This window comes from Schistocerca piceifrons, chromosome 2 (genome assembly GCF_021461385.2).
Source record: "Schistocerca piceifrons isolate TAMUIC-IGC-003096 chromosome 2, iqSchPice1.1, whole genome shotgun sequence".
NCBI lineage: Eukaryota > Metazoa > Arthropoda > Insecta > Orthoptera > Acrididae > Schistocerca > Schistocerca piceifrons.
This window is the reverse complement of record NC_060139.1, coordinates 1,013,183,583-1,013,200,086: the sequence shown is the minus strand read 5'-3', so window position 1 is coordinate 1,013,200,086 and position 16,504 is coordinate 1,013,183,583.

The window sequence follows — 16,504 nt, the reverse complement described above, 5'->3', positions numbered from 1 at the left end:
AAGCGTGTATTCGTCATCGCCATACTGGCGTATCACCCGGCGTGATGGTATGGGACGCCATTGGTTACACGTCTCGGTCACCTCTTGTTCACATTGACGGCACTTTGAACAGTGGACGTTACTCTTCAGATGTGTTACGACCCATGGCTCTACCCTTAATTCGATCCCTGCGAAACCCTACCCTTGAGCAGGATAATGCACGACCGCATGTTGCAGTTCCTGTACGGGCCTTTGTGGATACAGAAAATGTTCGACTGCCGCCCTGGCCAGCACATTCTCCAGATCTCTCGCCAATTGAAAACGTCTGGTCAATGGTGACCGAGCAACTGGCTAGTCACAATACGCCAGTCACTACTCTCGACGAACTGTGGTATCGTGTTGAACCTGCATGGGCAGCTGTACCTGTACACGCCATCCAAGTTCTGCTTTACTCAATGCCCAGGCGTATCAATGCCGTTATTACGGCCAGAGGTGGTTGTTCTGGGTACTGATTTCTCAGGATATATGCACCCAAATTGCGTGAAAATGTAATCACATGTCAGTTCTAGTATAATATATTTGTCCAATGAATACCCGTTTATCATCTGCATTTCTTCTTTGTGTAGCAATTTTAATGGCCAGTTGTGTATTATATATGTATATAATGTCCCTTAGATATCAACTCTCTGGAATTTACTTAGCCACATCACGATTTCCATACTAATGTGCTGTACTTCTCTTCTCTCCATAACTTCATATGTTGTTCTTCCTCTTAAGACATGTCTCTGGGTTTTATCGATGTAGTACCAGCAATAGCCACCAACCACAGACACATTCCAACGTGCTTGATGTCTTCTCCCCAAGACACGAATGTCCTGATGAAATCTTTCACCTGCTTGTCGCTGATTCCTCCGAGATTTTCAGGAAAGAAGTCCAAACGCGATTTAAGAAATCGAAGTTTCAAGCTCTCCCCAAGCTCATCACACAATACAATTTTTCAAATTTCTGAAGTACGTTTGGAACAATGTTCCTGTAATTTGCATCCTTTATGTTCAAAAAAAATTTGCAACGACATCTGTGAATGCAGTCCACGCCTCTTTTCCATCATACGTCATTGTACCAACAAATTCGTCATCACATAGAAATTTGCGGATGTCATGTCCAACAAAACACCTTGTTTGAGTTTGGCTTCTGACAAATTAGGACAACAGCCACAAAAATATTAGAAACATCTTTCAACTGTATGAAATGTTTACACACATTGCTTCATCATACCTAGATTAATGTTGAGCTGTGCGGTCAGTATTTTTTTACGACCGATAATGCTCAGTCGCGAAACATTTCTAGTCCCAGTAACGGTATTTTGGCGAACTGGGCATTTGTCCCTGATCCAGTGTTGATCTCTGGCTCTATTGTCGAGCCTCCACAGAAAACATGGGACTCGTAAATCATGCCTGGTGGCCAAATACCATACACATAAACTTCAAGTGTCGATACACATCCACATATGATCTAAGTATTTCAATTTTGTAAATATTAGTTGCGTGTATACATAGGTTTCTTTTAACCGCCATGAACGAGTAATCGGCACTGATGGATATTTCTCACCTCAATCTAAAGAACAGCTTTTCTTTTAGAGGAATTAATAAATAATCTACAAGTTTATTTTTCATATTCTATTCCAAATTCATGTTTTAATCCAGATATAAACCAGGTACACGAAGTCACCTTCTAGTTCAAAGTAAAGGTGTATAACTCGCTATCCCTATAAAAACGAAAAGACATACGTTCAGCCAGTAAAATCTTGCCTTTCACTCTAGATGCAAGCAGTTCTAAGTCTCTCGCAGGATCACTGAATCCGGACTGAGTAAACACCTCAAGGTTCGGATGTCTGTCCCACTCACAATCAGCATCTGCTTCATCGCTTGAATCCACTGGGTCACCATCACTTGATATGTTCGTAGGAAGTACGATTACTTGTAGTGAGTATGGGAATTGGGGTATTGTAATGCCTGGCCCACGAGGAATCTGGCGGCTGCATACAGTGTGTTTTTTGGAACTGTAACCACTAACATTAGTGCAACAAAAGTAACAATTATCACAGTGATTCGTTTGCTCCCGCCACATCGTAGCACACCATATCGGAAACTCTTTTTCATTTCCTTTAACCATTGCCTTAAGTATTCTATGCATACCAAACATACTTTATAGGGTGCCCAACATATATCTTGGTCGCCTAGTTAAATGCCAGAATATGCAAAGAACCCTTTTTCTTCTTCTTCTTCTTCTTCTTCTTCTTCTTCTTGCGTTACGGCCTCTGTAGGGCCACGGGTAGCCCCTTCGTGGACTGCATTTTCCTCTTCTTCTCCCATAACCTCTTCATTCTTTCTCTTCTCCTCTCCCGCTCTTCTTCCGAGATCTTCAGTTTCCGTTTCTCCTGGCGGCTCCACTGGTGACATTCTAATCTTTTCCTGTATTCTTCTATCATTGATCTCCGGCATATTTGTCTGTGTATATTTGTTCCCCCAGTTTTCCTTTCCTTCGACCTTGATCCTCAATTCCAACCAGTCCTTCCGAAGTTCAACAATCCACTTGGTTCCTGTCTTTCCTCTTGTCCTCCCTGTTGTTTCCCACACTCTCTTCGACATTCTGTCCATACTCATCCTAACTACATGCCCGGCAAACCTTGTCCTTTTGAGTCTGATTTCCCCGCATACTGTTCTCATGTTCCGGTACAATTCTTCCCTAGGTCTTCGCATCCACCTCTCTCCACCTCTTTTGGGACCTAGTATTTTTCTCAGTATTTTCCTCTCTTCTTTCTCTAGTTGCTCTGCCCCATTTCTTCCTAGTGTCATGGTCTCAGCAGCATATAATACTGCGTTCCTCACTGTTGCCTTGTAGTGGCTTATCTTTGCCTCTGTGGATGTATTCTTTTTATTGTATACCTCTCTCGTCGTGCAGAAGGCTGACCTCATCTTCTTTATCCTCTGTTATTCCCTCCTTGCTCCTGTTCCTTTCTGTTATAAATTCTCCCAGATATTTAAATTTGTCCACCATTTGCACAGTGGCTTCCGGTGTTTCCCAGTTTGCAGTGGTGTTTAATGTCTTTGTTTTCTTATAGGCGACCCTCGGTCCCACCTTTCTGGCTACCTTACTTAAGTTGTCGAGTTGTGTCTTTGCATCTTCTTCCATCTCACTTACTATTGCTATGTCATCTTCAAAGGCTAGGCAGTCCACTTGAGCCCTGTTGTCCTTTTTGTCCCCCACATGGGTCTTTGGTATTCCCATTTCCTCGTTTATTGCTCTCCACTGCCTGATCACTTCGTCCAGTGCTATTTGAACAACAATGGTGACAATCCATCTCCCTGTTTAACACCAGTCTTGATCTCAAATTCTTCTGACAGTGCTCCTCTGAATCTCATCCTTGCTTTTGGTGTCTGTCACAATTTCTTTTCTGAGTTCTTGTGTAGTTCCATCAAGTCCTCTGATCTTCAGGATCCTAACAAGAGTCTGTCTGTCGATGGAGTCATATGCCTTTGTGAAGTCCACGAAGGTTATTACTGTCCATTTGTTTTTTAAGGCCCTATGTTCTATCAGTTGCTTCAGGATAAATATCTGTTCTACACAACCTCTTCCCTTCCTGGCCGGCCGAAGTGGCCGTGCGGTTAAAGGCGCTGCAGTCTGGAACCGCAAGACCGCTACGGTCGCAGGTTCGAATCCTGCCTCGGGCATGGATGCTTGTGATGTCCTTAGGTTAGTTAGGTTTAACTAGTTCTAAGTTCTAGGGGACTAATGACCTCAGCAGTTGAGTCCCATAGTGCTCAGAGCCATTTGAACCATTTTTTTTCTTCCCTTCCTGAATCCCGCTTGGTAGTCGCCAACTGTACTTTCTACCTGTTCTTCTACTCTCTTGAGTAATAGTTTTGACAGCACCCTTTTTCAGTGAAGTCTGTTATGTTTCACCGATTTTGAATATCACATATTCACTACAAACATAACAAACAGAATGTATTAGGAACAGAAGGATACAAAAATTGCCACGCTGAACAACACAAACTTACAATGAGCCTCTTTCAAACTTTGGAACACTTGCGATTTATTATTGTTACTCCCTGATATCATGTTACTGCTGATTAATTTAGTTCAGTGGTGTACAACTTCTTACAAAAAAAAAAAAAAATAACCACCATCACTATTCTCTATTATTCGAATCTCTTATAGCGCGCGAAAGAATGAACACCTATGTCTTTCCGTACGAGCTCTGGTTTCCCTTATTTTATCTTGGGGATCGTTTCTCCCTATGTAGGTCGGTGTCAATAAAATATTTTCGCATTCGGAGGAGAAAGTTGGTAATTGGAATTCCGTGAGAAGATTCCGCGATAACGCGAAACTCCTTTGTTTTAGTGATGTCCATCCCAAATCGTGTATTATTTTTGTGACACTCTCAGGTATTTCGCGATAATACAAAACTTGCTGCCCAACTCTGAACTTTTTTCGATGTACTCCGTGAATCCTATCGGGTAAGGATCTCACTCGGCGCAGTAGTATTCTAAAAGGGGACGGGCAAGCGTCTTCTCAGTATACCTGTTACATTTTCTAAGTGTCCTTCCAGCAATGAACAGTCTTAGGTTAATCTTCCCCACAACGTTTTCTGTGTGTTCCTTCCAAATCAAGTTAATAGTAATTGTAATTTCTAGGTATTTAGTTGAATTCACGGTCTTTAGATTTGACTGATTTATCGTGTAACCGAAGTTTAGCGGATTCCTTTTAGCACTCACGTGGATGACCTCACACTTTTCGTTATTTAGGGTCAATTGCGAATTTTCGCAACATACAGATATATTTTTCTAAATCGTTTTGCAATTTTATTTGGTCTTCTGATGACTTTACTAGTCGATAAACAACCGCGTCACCTGCAAACAAACAAAGACGGCTGCTCTGATTGCCTCCTATATCGTTTACATAGATAAGGAAAAGCAAAGGGGGCTATAACACTACCTTTGGGAACGCCAGAAATCGTTTCTGTTTTACTCGATGACTTTCCGTCAATTACTACGAACTGTGACCTCTGTGGTGTTTTTTTTAAAGATATTTATATTTTGATCAAATTATTATTCTCTTGTGAAGATTCAGAAATGTGTTGTGAGTTTTACACCACTTTTTGGCGGGAAGAGCAACGACTTTTCAAAAACCTTAAGTACTGTAAGTGATAGTTCATATTTGACCCGAAATCGTTTGCAGAAGGCGTAGCGCTCTCAAGATCAAGAACAGAGTTCGTATTGCCAATTAATTTATTTGTGTCGTGATCATGTTCGATCACGACCGGATATGAGACATAGCAACTACGAACAGAGAAACCTAAGGGACCAGACAGAGCTGGATTTTTTTTTCGCTATACTACACCACACATTAAAAAAGTTGGATTTAAATCTCAAACAAGGTAAATAGCAATGCGCCTTCTGCCTTAAATACGACGTTTGCCGACATGCAGTCGGTCCCTGGTAGCTGTATGAAAACTATAAAAAAACACCGTTATTTCTGTTGTTATTACTAGGAGATGGATAGCATAGAAATACTTTAAGTAATAAGCAGGCTCTACTGCATTTGAGAGCACAATAACTTATTTAATAATCTTAGTCAGTATAGCTAACAATAGGCTCCGTACAATTTCAATTTTCTATCTTTCTGGCTGTTTCCTTAAATAAAGTCCTTTTACGTCTTCGATATTTCATCTTAGATGCACACATAAATTCTTACATAGCACTGAATAATAGTAATATTTAATAATAACTAATTAGTGATTGCGGACCGCGCCACATACGCGTCCGCCGTCTTTAAAAAATATCACGATTGTGATAACAGAAGAGGATTACAATTCTTCAGCTGTCAAGAAATAAGAAACACAAAATATCGCTATCGATACAATTTACGAACAATTCGCATTCTGCGCCATGGCGCGGAAGATATTCTTTGAAATATCAGGTGCTCGCTGCTCAGCGACACAAGTTGTATGGCTTTTATGAGGCTGCATGGTTAGATTATCGAATGTAAGTTTATTTAAGCTATCGAAACAGACACTAATATTACACCTCTCTGACAGGAAATCACGTATCGAGTCACATAACTGAGACGATATTCCATAGCCTAATCACGTAATTTCATTACAAGCCACTTGTGTGGTACAATGTCAAAAGCCTTCCGGAAATTCACAAAGACGGAATAAATCTGAAATCACCATAGAGAGATCACAGCGACACTCTGACATTTTCTGTGACCGTTCTTTGCAGCTAATTATTCAATGAAGATAATTGAAATTACAGAAACAATAACAATTTGATTTCTGTGCCACCCCCTTCATCTCAGAGTATCATTTGCAGCTTACATTCTCACCTACTTCTTGGAGATAATTCAGTATCCTCCTTCCCCTCCAGTTTTTACCCTCAACAGCTCCCCGTAATGAAAACGTGTCCTATCATCCTGTCTCTTCTAGCCTTTTCCATAGATTATTTTCATTGCTGATTGTGCGTAGAACCTCTTCATTCCTTATCTTATCAATCCACCTAATTCTCAACAGTCTTGTGTAACACCACATCTTAAAACACTTCTATTATCTTCTGTTCCAGTTTTCCCAATGACCATGATCCCTATCATTGATTGTGTCTTGCCGCTAGCGTACTTCACATGCGGCCAGAATCTCTTTGGATTTTCTGCCAGGTTTTGAAACAACGGTTCGCTGTGGACACTGTTATAAGCGTCTCGCATCGAAGTACGCGCTAAATTTCGAGCGTCTGTAAAATATCGCCAATTTTGGAGATTTTTCGTCCGTTTAAATGTGGCATGCTTTTTTCGCTGTCTCTGCACCAATCTTCTGACTCGTTTCGTGTACCGAGGAAGATCACCTCCGTCGTTTGTTAATTTATTTTGCATAAATCTCTCAATTTATGCCGATATTATCTCTTTTAATTAAGCCACATCTGGTCTGTACTTACATTGTTAATTTTGAAGGAGTGGAGATTGTCTCTTAGGAGGCGTCAAGTGAACTTTCATCTGTTTTCTTGAATAGGTATAGTTTTCGTTTATTTATAGAGGATTTGTGGGTTACAACATTCAGTCTCACTACGACGTCATTGTGTTCACTAAACCCTGTATCCTTTTTGATGCTTGTTATGAGCTCGGGATTATTTGTTGCTAAGAAGTCGAGTATGTTTTCACAACCGTTTAGTATTCGGGTGGGTACATGAACTAACTGCTCGAAATAATTTTCGGAGAATGCATTCAGCACAATTTGAGTGATGTTTTTTGCGTATTTCCGGATTTAAAGATGTATTTTCGCCAACATATCGAGGGTAAATTAAGGTCAACACCAACTATAATTGAGTCGGATACATGTTTGAGATTAACCTCATTTTTTCTTTGAACCTTTGAGCAATTGTATCATCTGAATAGGGACGTCGGTAAAAGAATCCAACTATTATTTTATTCCGGTTGTCAAGAATGACCTCTGCCCAGACTAAATCATAGGAACTATCTACTTCAAATTCGCGAAAAATAAACTACTTCTAACAGCAACAAAATCGCCCCCACCAACTGTGTTTAGCCTTTCCCTTCGGAGAACCGTTACGCTTTTCTCAAAAATTTCGGCTGAACTTATCCCCGGATTCAGCCAGCTTTCAGTGCTTCTAACGATTTGAGCATCAGTGCTTTCTATTAGCACTTGGAGCTCTAGTACTTCCCCAACACAGCTACGACAATTTGCTACTGTTATAGCGATGGTTCCTGTATCTAAGTTCTTCCTGTGTTCGGCCTGCACCCTTTGAGATTTAAGCTCTTTTTGTATTTTCCCGAGACCCTCTAACTTAAAAAAATTCGGCCAGTCCACGCCGCACAGGCCCTGCTACCCGTGTAGCTGTCTCCTGCGTGTAGTGCACTACTGACCTATTTAGAGGAACCCGAAACTTAATCACCTATGGCGCAAGACGAGAAATCTGCAGCCTACACGGTCGCAGAACCGTCTGAGCCTCTGGTTCAGACCCACCCCTCGGCCTTGTGCCAGAGATCGCAATCGGCCCTGTCGATTAAGGTGCAAATGGTGACCTGTGCTTTCATCATGTAAGCAAGACTGGCAGCCTTTTCCACTTCTGTCAGCCGCTCGAAACCAGAGAGAATCTCTTCTGTTCCCAAATGATACCATCATTGGTACTGACGTGAACTACCACCTGCTGTTGGCTGCACCCTGAGCTCTTCATGTCATCCGGGAAGACCTGTTCCACGTCTGGAATGACTCCACACGGTATGCGCACGGAGTGCACATTGGCTTTCTTCCCCTTCTTGGTAGCCATGTCCCCAAGGGGCCCAAAATGCTCCCAACTACCAATAATCCCATCGATTTCCCGGATCTTGCAGGCTAAGAAGTTTCCTCTGAAACATGACAGGCGTATGTATCAGGCTCAACGACAATGTCAGCCACAGACAGCACATGGAACCTGTTTATCAAACTAACCAGGGAGGCCTTACGGAGGCCCCCTGGGAAGGATTTCGCCGCCTGCCACTCCGCGAGACGACCTCACGCCACCACGGGTGAGGGGTCACCTCAGTTCGAGCAGTAACTGACCACCGGTGAGGACCAGTCGGAGGACTTGGGCGTGCTGGGTGATTGTTGTATCCCCACAGCCGGCCCACAACAGTGATGCTCATCCACTGCAGCTTCAAGCTCTGTAACCGAAGCCATCACTGCTTGGAGCTGAGAGCTAACTGTCACCAACTCGGCTCGCAACCGCACACCACAGTCACAGTCACTATCAGATCGTGGAAAAATACACCACTAGGACAAACGGACTATCGACACTTGTTGCGGAACTCTACTACAGACCCGACGAAAGTGCAAGAACTGTGTCTAATAAATTATGTTAATGCGCAGAGATTCAAAAAACGAACTACCGAAGCACTCAGGTGAGTCTAAATAATTCCCCCCCCTCCCCCTTATTAGGAACTTGTAATATCTTACAAAATCGGTTTACTTTCCGATGCAAACGAAAACGAGAGGACTGTGTCTGTTAGATGTTAAATTAACAAGCAGAAACTCAAGAAACTAAAAGTATTAAAGCACGCATATGAAATTATGCAATTCGCTCCTGGTTAGGAATTCGTAAAAGTCACAAAATCGGTTACTTCCTAGTTGCTGCTTCTGTCTCAGTCGGATACTGCTACAAGTTTAGACGCTATGGTACATTTCTGACGAAAAGAATGAGAACAAAAATGCGAGAGTTTTTAGATAAAGAACGCTTAGTGCTCATAGAACATGTGTAGAAAATTTGTTTCCATTAAATTAACTAATACTTAACGGAGCTGTTAGCGAAATTTGAACAATACCTGATATCCATTGACATAAAAATGGTCATCGATAAAACAAACGAAAAAAACCAAAAATGATATTATTGCTCATAAAAAATGTTCAAAAAATCAGTTTCAGAAGAAAAAGACAAGTATGTTTTTGTGGTACGTTATAAGTGAATAAAGACGACATGCTAAATGTTTAGAGTTGATCACTGCAGTCGTACAGGCAGCAAGCAAGGCAGTGTAGTAAAATGGTGTTCAAATTGGAAAAAGATGTAGAGACAGTTTATGCTTTTTATTACTGTTTACTGTCGCATCTGTCTCAGTAATGATTTCCTGTTTCTTTCAAATTTCAAACGTCTTGAGATGAGCTGTAGTTGCAGGACAATCCGGCAGTTCTATGTGCTATGCACAGCTTTCATACATTACATATACAGGGTGTTTCAAAAATGACCGGTATATTTGAAACAGCAATAAAAACTAAACGAGCAGCGATAGAAATACACCGTTTGTTGCAATATGCTTGGGACAACAGTACATTTTCGGGCAGACAAACTTTCGAAATTTCAACAACAGATGGAGCTGCGCTCTGGGAAACTCTATAGTGCGATATTTTCCACATATCCACCACGCGTAGCAATAATATGGCGTAGTCTCTGAATGAAATTACCCGAAACCTTTGACAACGTGTCTGGCGGAATGGCTTCACATGCAGATGAGATGTACTGCTTCAGCTGTTCAATTGTTTCTGGATTCTGGCGGTACACCTGGTCTTTCAAGTGTCCCCACAGAAAGAAGTCACAGGGGTTCATGTCTGGCGAATAGGGAGGCCAATCCACGCCGCCTCCTGTATGTTTCGGATAGCCCAAAGCAATCACACGATCATCGAAATATTCATTCAGGAAATTAAAGACGTCGGCCGTGCGATGTGGCCGGGCACCATCTTGCATAAACCACGAGGTGTTCGCAGTGTCGTCTAAGGCAGTTTGTACCGCCACAAATTCACGAAGAATGTCCAGATAGCGTGATGCAGTAATCGTTTCGGATCTGAAAAATGGGCCAATGATTCCTTTGGAAGAAATGGCGGCCCAGACCAGTACTTTTTGAGAATTCAGGGACGATGGGACTGCAACATGGGGCTTTTCGGTTCCCCATATGCGCCAGTTCTGTTTATTGACGAAGCCGTCCAGGTAAAAATAAGCTTCGTCAGTAAACCAAATGCTGCCCACATGCATATCGCCGTCATCAATCCTGTGCACTATATCGTTAGCGAATGTCTCTCGTGCAGCAATGGTAGCGGCGCTGAGGGGTTGCCGCGTTTGAATTTTGTATGGATAGAGATGTAAACTCTGGCGCATGAGACGATACGTGGACGTTGGCGTCATTTGGACCGCAGCTGCAACATGGCGAACGGAAACCCGAGGCCGCTGTTGGATCACCTGCTGCACTAGCTGCGCGTTGCCCTCTGTGGTTGCCGTACGCAGTCGCCCTACCTTTCCAGCACGTTCATCCGTCACGTTCCCAGTCCGTTGAAATTTTTCAAACAGATCCTTTATTGTATCGCTTTTCGGTCCTTTGGTTACATTAAACCTCCGTTGAAAACTTCGTCTTGTTGCAACAACACTGTGTTCTAGGCGGTGGAATTCCAACACCAGAAAAATCCTCTGTTCTAAGGAATAAACCATGTTGTCTACAGCACACTTGCACGTTGTGAACAGCACACGCTTACAGCAGAAAGACGACGTACAGAATGGCGCACCCACAGACTGCGTTGTCTTCTATATCTTTCACATCACTTGCAGCGCCATCTGTAGTTGAAAATTGTAACTACTGTAATTTCGAAAGTTTGTCCGCCTGAAAATGTACTGTTATTCAGTGGTTACGACAACACGGAGTTACTGTGGGTGATTCAATGGAAAAAGTTTAATTATTGGAACTCATGGCACTTCCCAAGCCACAGTTTCCGTAGCTTAAAAATACGGACATACAGTCATAAGACTAACACCGTATCACTGCTACTTTAACGTTTCCGAAAATATTTAGGCGCAAGTGAAATGATATGTTGCTTGCGAAAATAAACAGAAAACTTACTGTGAGTGGAGTTCTGACTATTCAGGGCCTGGTAAATGTCACTGAAATGTCTGGTGGGCTGTTGTGACGCATGCAAAGCCAATAACGAAGCGTGGATTACTGAAAGTCATCTAGAAGATACTTCATTGAACGCCTAGCTACTTCCGGTTGTTCATCCACGTAGGAAAGTTCCAGTGACTCTTACAAGAGTGGTATCCACCCTCCTTTGGACAACACAATTGCCTGCAGCTAGCAGTCGATGCCCACAATAAAGTGTCCTTACTTTTAAACGGCGTACATTATTTCTATGTGTCGTGCCAGTGTGGCCTACAATGTGTAACGTGTCAGCCACTGTTAGGATAGTTCCACGTACCCAATAAAAACTAGAAATTATAGTTTGCTTTTGGCACTAATTTCTCTCTTGAGTTTACCCGCAGAGGTTAGCTTTAATCGCTGTGAACAAAGCGAGCGTGTTGCATAATTCCGCCACAAATTGTTCTTCGGATACATTGCATATCACGAGGTACAGGTTATGCTAGTAGTTCAGTCACGTAACATCAGTTGTCGACAGAGCATCTCGGTTTCCCATCATACTTCAAAACGACCACTGTCGACATTGTGCGCATTACACGTAAGAAAAGGGGGCCTCACACGTTCAGTAATATTAACAATTCGTCATTATACTGACAGCCTGAGGGCATGTATTGATGTACTGTCTATACTAGAAATATTGATGAGAAGTATTATAGGTCCAAAAAATATTCTCAATGAGTGCTGTGCATGTGGGGTCGATCACTGACGGTTTGACATTATTCGCCATTCAGGTATTGGCAGAGCTTCTTGGACCAGCCACACAATGCTAATGTACACTCTTCATGTTATCATTTCGTCTTTGAACATAACATCCCTCAGATTAAATTTTCGTAATAGTCTTTCAACGGAAAACACTTTTAAAAGTACTATACAGTAGTCGTATTTATCACTTTACAGTGATCAGTCGAGCATTCCCTACAGCATTGTTTTCTTCTTCAATTTGGAGATATCGTTGGCCCCGTCATGTCCTGTATATGCAACGGCTACGAAATACATATCAGCCTCGTCGCGTTATTTACTTTAATTACTTGGATATATCATTTCAGTACAGATATAATTAATTCACAGGTTTCAATAACATTTTTGCTAATTGTGTTTGATTCCACAGTTGTTGTTGTTGTTGTTGTGGTCTTCAGTCCAGAGACTGGTTTGATGCAGCTCTCCATGCTACTGTATCCTGTGCAAGCTTCTTCATCTCCCAGTACCTACTGCAACCTTCTGAATCTGCTTAGTGTATTCATCTCTTGATCGCCCTCTACGATTTTTACCCTCCATGCTGCCCCGCCCCCCCAATACTAAATTGGTGATCCTTTGATGCCTCAGAAAATGTCCTATCAAGCGATCCCTTCTTCTAATCAAGTTGTGCCACAAATTTCTATCTCCCCAATTCTATTGAATACCTCCTCATTAGTTATGTGATCTACCCATCTAATCTTCAGCATACTTCTGTAGCACCACATTTCGAAAGCTTCTATTCTCTTCTTGTCTAAACTATTTATAGTCCACGTTTCACTTCCATACATTACAAATACTTTCAGAAACGACTTCCTGACATTTAAATCTATACTCGATGTTAACAAATTTCTCTTCTTCAGAAACGCTTCCCTTCCCATTGCCAGTCTACATTTTATATCCTCTCTACTTCGACCATCAACAATTATTTTCCTCCCCAAATAGTAAAATTCATTTACTACTTTAAGCATCTCAATTCCTAATCTAATTCCCTCAGCATCACCCTATTTAATTCTACTACATTCCATTATCCTCGTTTTGCTTACTTCGATGTTCATCTTATATCCTCCTTTCACGATACCGTCCATTCCGTTCAACTGCTTTTCCAGGTCCTTTGCTGTCTCTAACCGAATTACAATGTCGTCGGTGAACGTCAAAGTTTTTATTTCTTCTCCATGTATTTTAATACCCACTCCGAATTTTTCTTTTGTTTCCTCCTTTCATCAATTACATTCAATATGTCTCCAGTTACCAAAGGATATTTACTAGTCCTCGTCTTTTTACCTACTTGATCCTCTGCTGCCTTCTGTATTCCATCTCTCAAAGCTACCCATTCTTCATCTACTGTATTTCTTTAGCCCATTCTTGTCAGTCGGTCCCTAATGCTCTCCCTGAAACTCTCTACAACCTCTGGTTCTGTCAGTTTATCAAGGTCCCATCTCCTTAAATTCCCACATTTTTGCAGTTCCGTAAGTTTTAATCTACGGTTCATAAACAATAGATTGTGGTCAGTGGCCACATCTGCCCCTGGAAATGTCTTACAATTTAAAACTTGGTTCCTAAATCTCTGTCTTACCATTATATAATCTATCTGAAACCTTCCAGTATGTCCAGGCTTCTTCCATGTATACAACCTTCTTTGATGATTCTTGAAACAAGTGTTAGCTATGATTAAGTTAAGCTCTGCGCAAAGTTCAACCAGGCGGCTTCCTCTTTCATTTCCATGTTCACCTACTACGTTTCCTTCTCTTCCCTTTCCTACTGTCGAATTCCAGTCACCCATGACTGTTAAATTCTCGTTTCCCTTCACTATCTGAATAGTTTCTTTTATCGCATCACACATTTCATCAATCTCTTCGTCATCTGCGGAGCTTGTTCACATATAAACTTGTACTACTGTGGTAGGTGTGGGCTTCGTGTCTGTCTTGGCCATAATAATGCGTTCACTATGCAGTTTGTAGTAGCTTACCCGCACTCCTATTTTTTATTCATTATTAAACTTACTCCTGCACTACCCCTATTTGATTTTGTGTCTATAACCTTGTAGTTACCTGACCAGGAATCTTGTTCCTCCTGCCACGGTACTTCACTAATTCCCACTATATCTATCTTTAACCTATCCATTTTCCTTTTAAATTTTCTAACTTACCTGCCCGATCCGATCCGTAGAACGCCAATTTTCTTTCTCCTGATAACGACATCCTCCTTAATAGCCCATTCCCGGAGATCCAAATGGGGGACTATTTTACCTCCGGAAGATTTTACCCAAGAGGAAGCCATCATCATGTAACCATACAGTAAAGCTGCATGCCCTCGTCAAAAATTACGGCTGTAGTTTCCCCTTGCCTTCAGCCGTTCGCAGTACCACAACAGCAAGGCCGTTTTGGTGAATGTTACAGGGCCAGATCAGTCAATCATCCAAACTGCTGCCCCTCTTCAGGAACCACACGTTTGTGTGGCCTATTAACAGATACCCCTCCGTAGTGGTTGCACCTACGTTACGGCTATCCCTATCGCTGTGGCACGCAATCCTCCCCACCAACGATAAGGTCCATGGTTCATCGGGGGGAGGGGGGGGGGGAGTTGACGATATTATAGCACAAATTTCAAGCATTGTAATGACTTACTTGTTGCCAGAAATTACAGTTATACGTAATTTCGTCGACTGCGATTGCCACTCCCATTGACAAATTTTGCTTTTCTATTATCAACATTAATAATCTGTCGTAAGATGAAGGACTTACACGAAAATGATATGTGATCTTTCCGTGGTTGCATTATACATTATAATCGTCATCTATAATTTATTTCTGAAGGCAAAATTGAAATTTCAACAACATTCTGAACTATCTTTGGAATCACATTAATTTCTCAGTCTAACGTTTCTGCTCAGAATATTTATGTACAACCCATTTGCTTTTAAAAAACATACGAAACTTTAATTTCTCTCTGTACCACGTTTCTATCCACATGATTTATGCACAATTAATTGGATTTTTTTAAAAATAACTAGATGCTTTTTTGACTTTCGTTATTGTTATGGTTCCTCCGTTCAGACATTCACTACGTTCAAGAAACACACAATAACATCCAAAATTGTTATGATTCGAGCTTAATAATGAATTCAACTGGGCTGAAGATACCACACAGCTGCTGTATCTTCGTTTCTACAAATGTATTTACATTTAGCTTTCACATTACCGTGCAACTTATGTGGTATAGCTGGAAAGATCGACACACTTATTCATGAAGTGGTTTAGGTTTATTTACGTCACGATGACGCAGCGTAACATCACTATGACGTAGGGTTCTCCTCACCTAGCGTGAGATGAATGCTACCCGAATAGTCAGAGAGCCACAGAAGCTGTATTACACTGTTATGGTAGCGTTCCTTGCTGCTTATCAACTCCTCTCGCTGATCAGTATGTGCTAATAGCGCCCGTGGTCTAGGGACACCGGCACGGTAACTCAGCGTGTTCAGTCAGAGAGCTGGCTGCTCCATGTAATAATAATGATAATAATAATAATAATAATAAAAACTGATGAACTTCAGTGGGTGTCATATGACGTTCGCTACCGTCAAATGAAACGGGAAAAAATGGGAACGTCCTCCATCCCGGATTCGAGCCCCACCACAGCTTAAATTTTGAATGAAAATCAGCATTGGCGGCCGAATACTTCCAGTATAAGAAGTCACCCTTATTCAACCAACGGCCTTTGCAAAGTGGTCGGAGGAACGGACAGCTGTCCAGGGCACTCTCTCTTGGGGTGGGTAAATGCTCCTAAAGGCGGAAGAATCAGCAACGATCAACGGCATCAGGATGCAGATGGCAATGGAAACCACTGCATTTGTTTTGTTTTGTTTTGCTTTTTGGCAAAAAAACAACTGGGGTCATACACGCCCAAGTCAAAACTCTAGAACACGAACACAGAGAGGAGTTGAACGACTATAAATCAGTCCGAATGGACATAATAGGAGACAGCTAAAAACAGGCACGTGGAAAAAGGGCAAAAAAAACACCATGCATAAATGGAGGTCCAAAACTAAAAATTAAATGGCCTTCGCCAAATTGCTTCGGCGGATAAAAAGTAAAACGCGGTCGACAGCCCGCGCATCATTCCCTAAAACGGCTGGTAAATCAAACGGCAAACCTGAGTTGGAACGTACATTGTTAAAAAAAAGTGCATTCCAGCAGAAAGTGGCGCACAGTTAAAATTTGTGCCGTAGCGCCACTTAGCAAATGACGATGACTAAAAATACACTGCCCAATACGCAGCCGAGTTAAAATAATAGAGC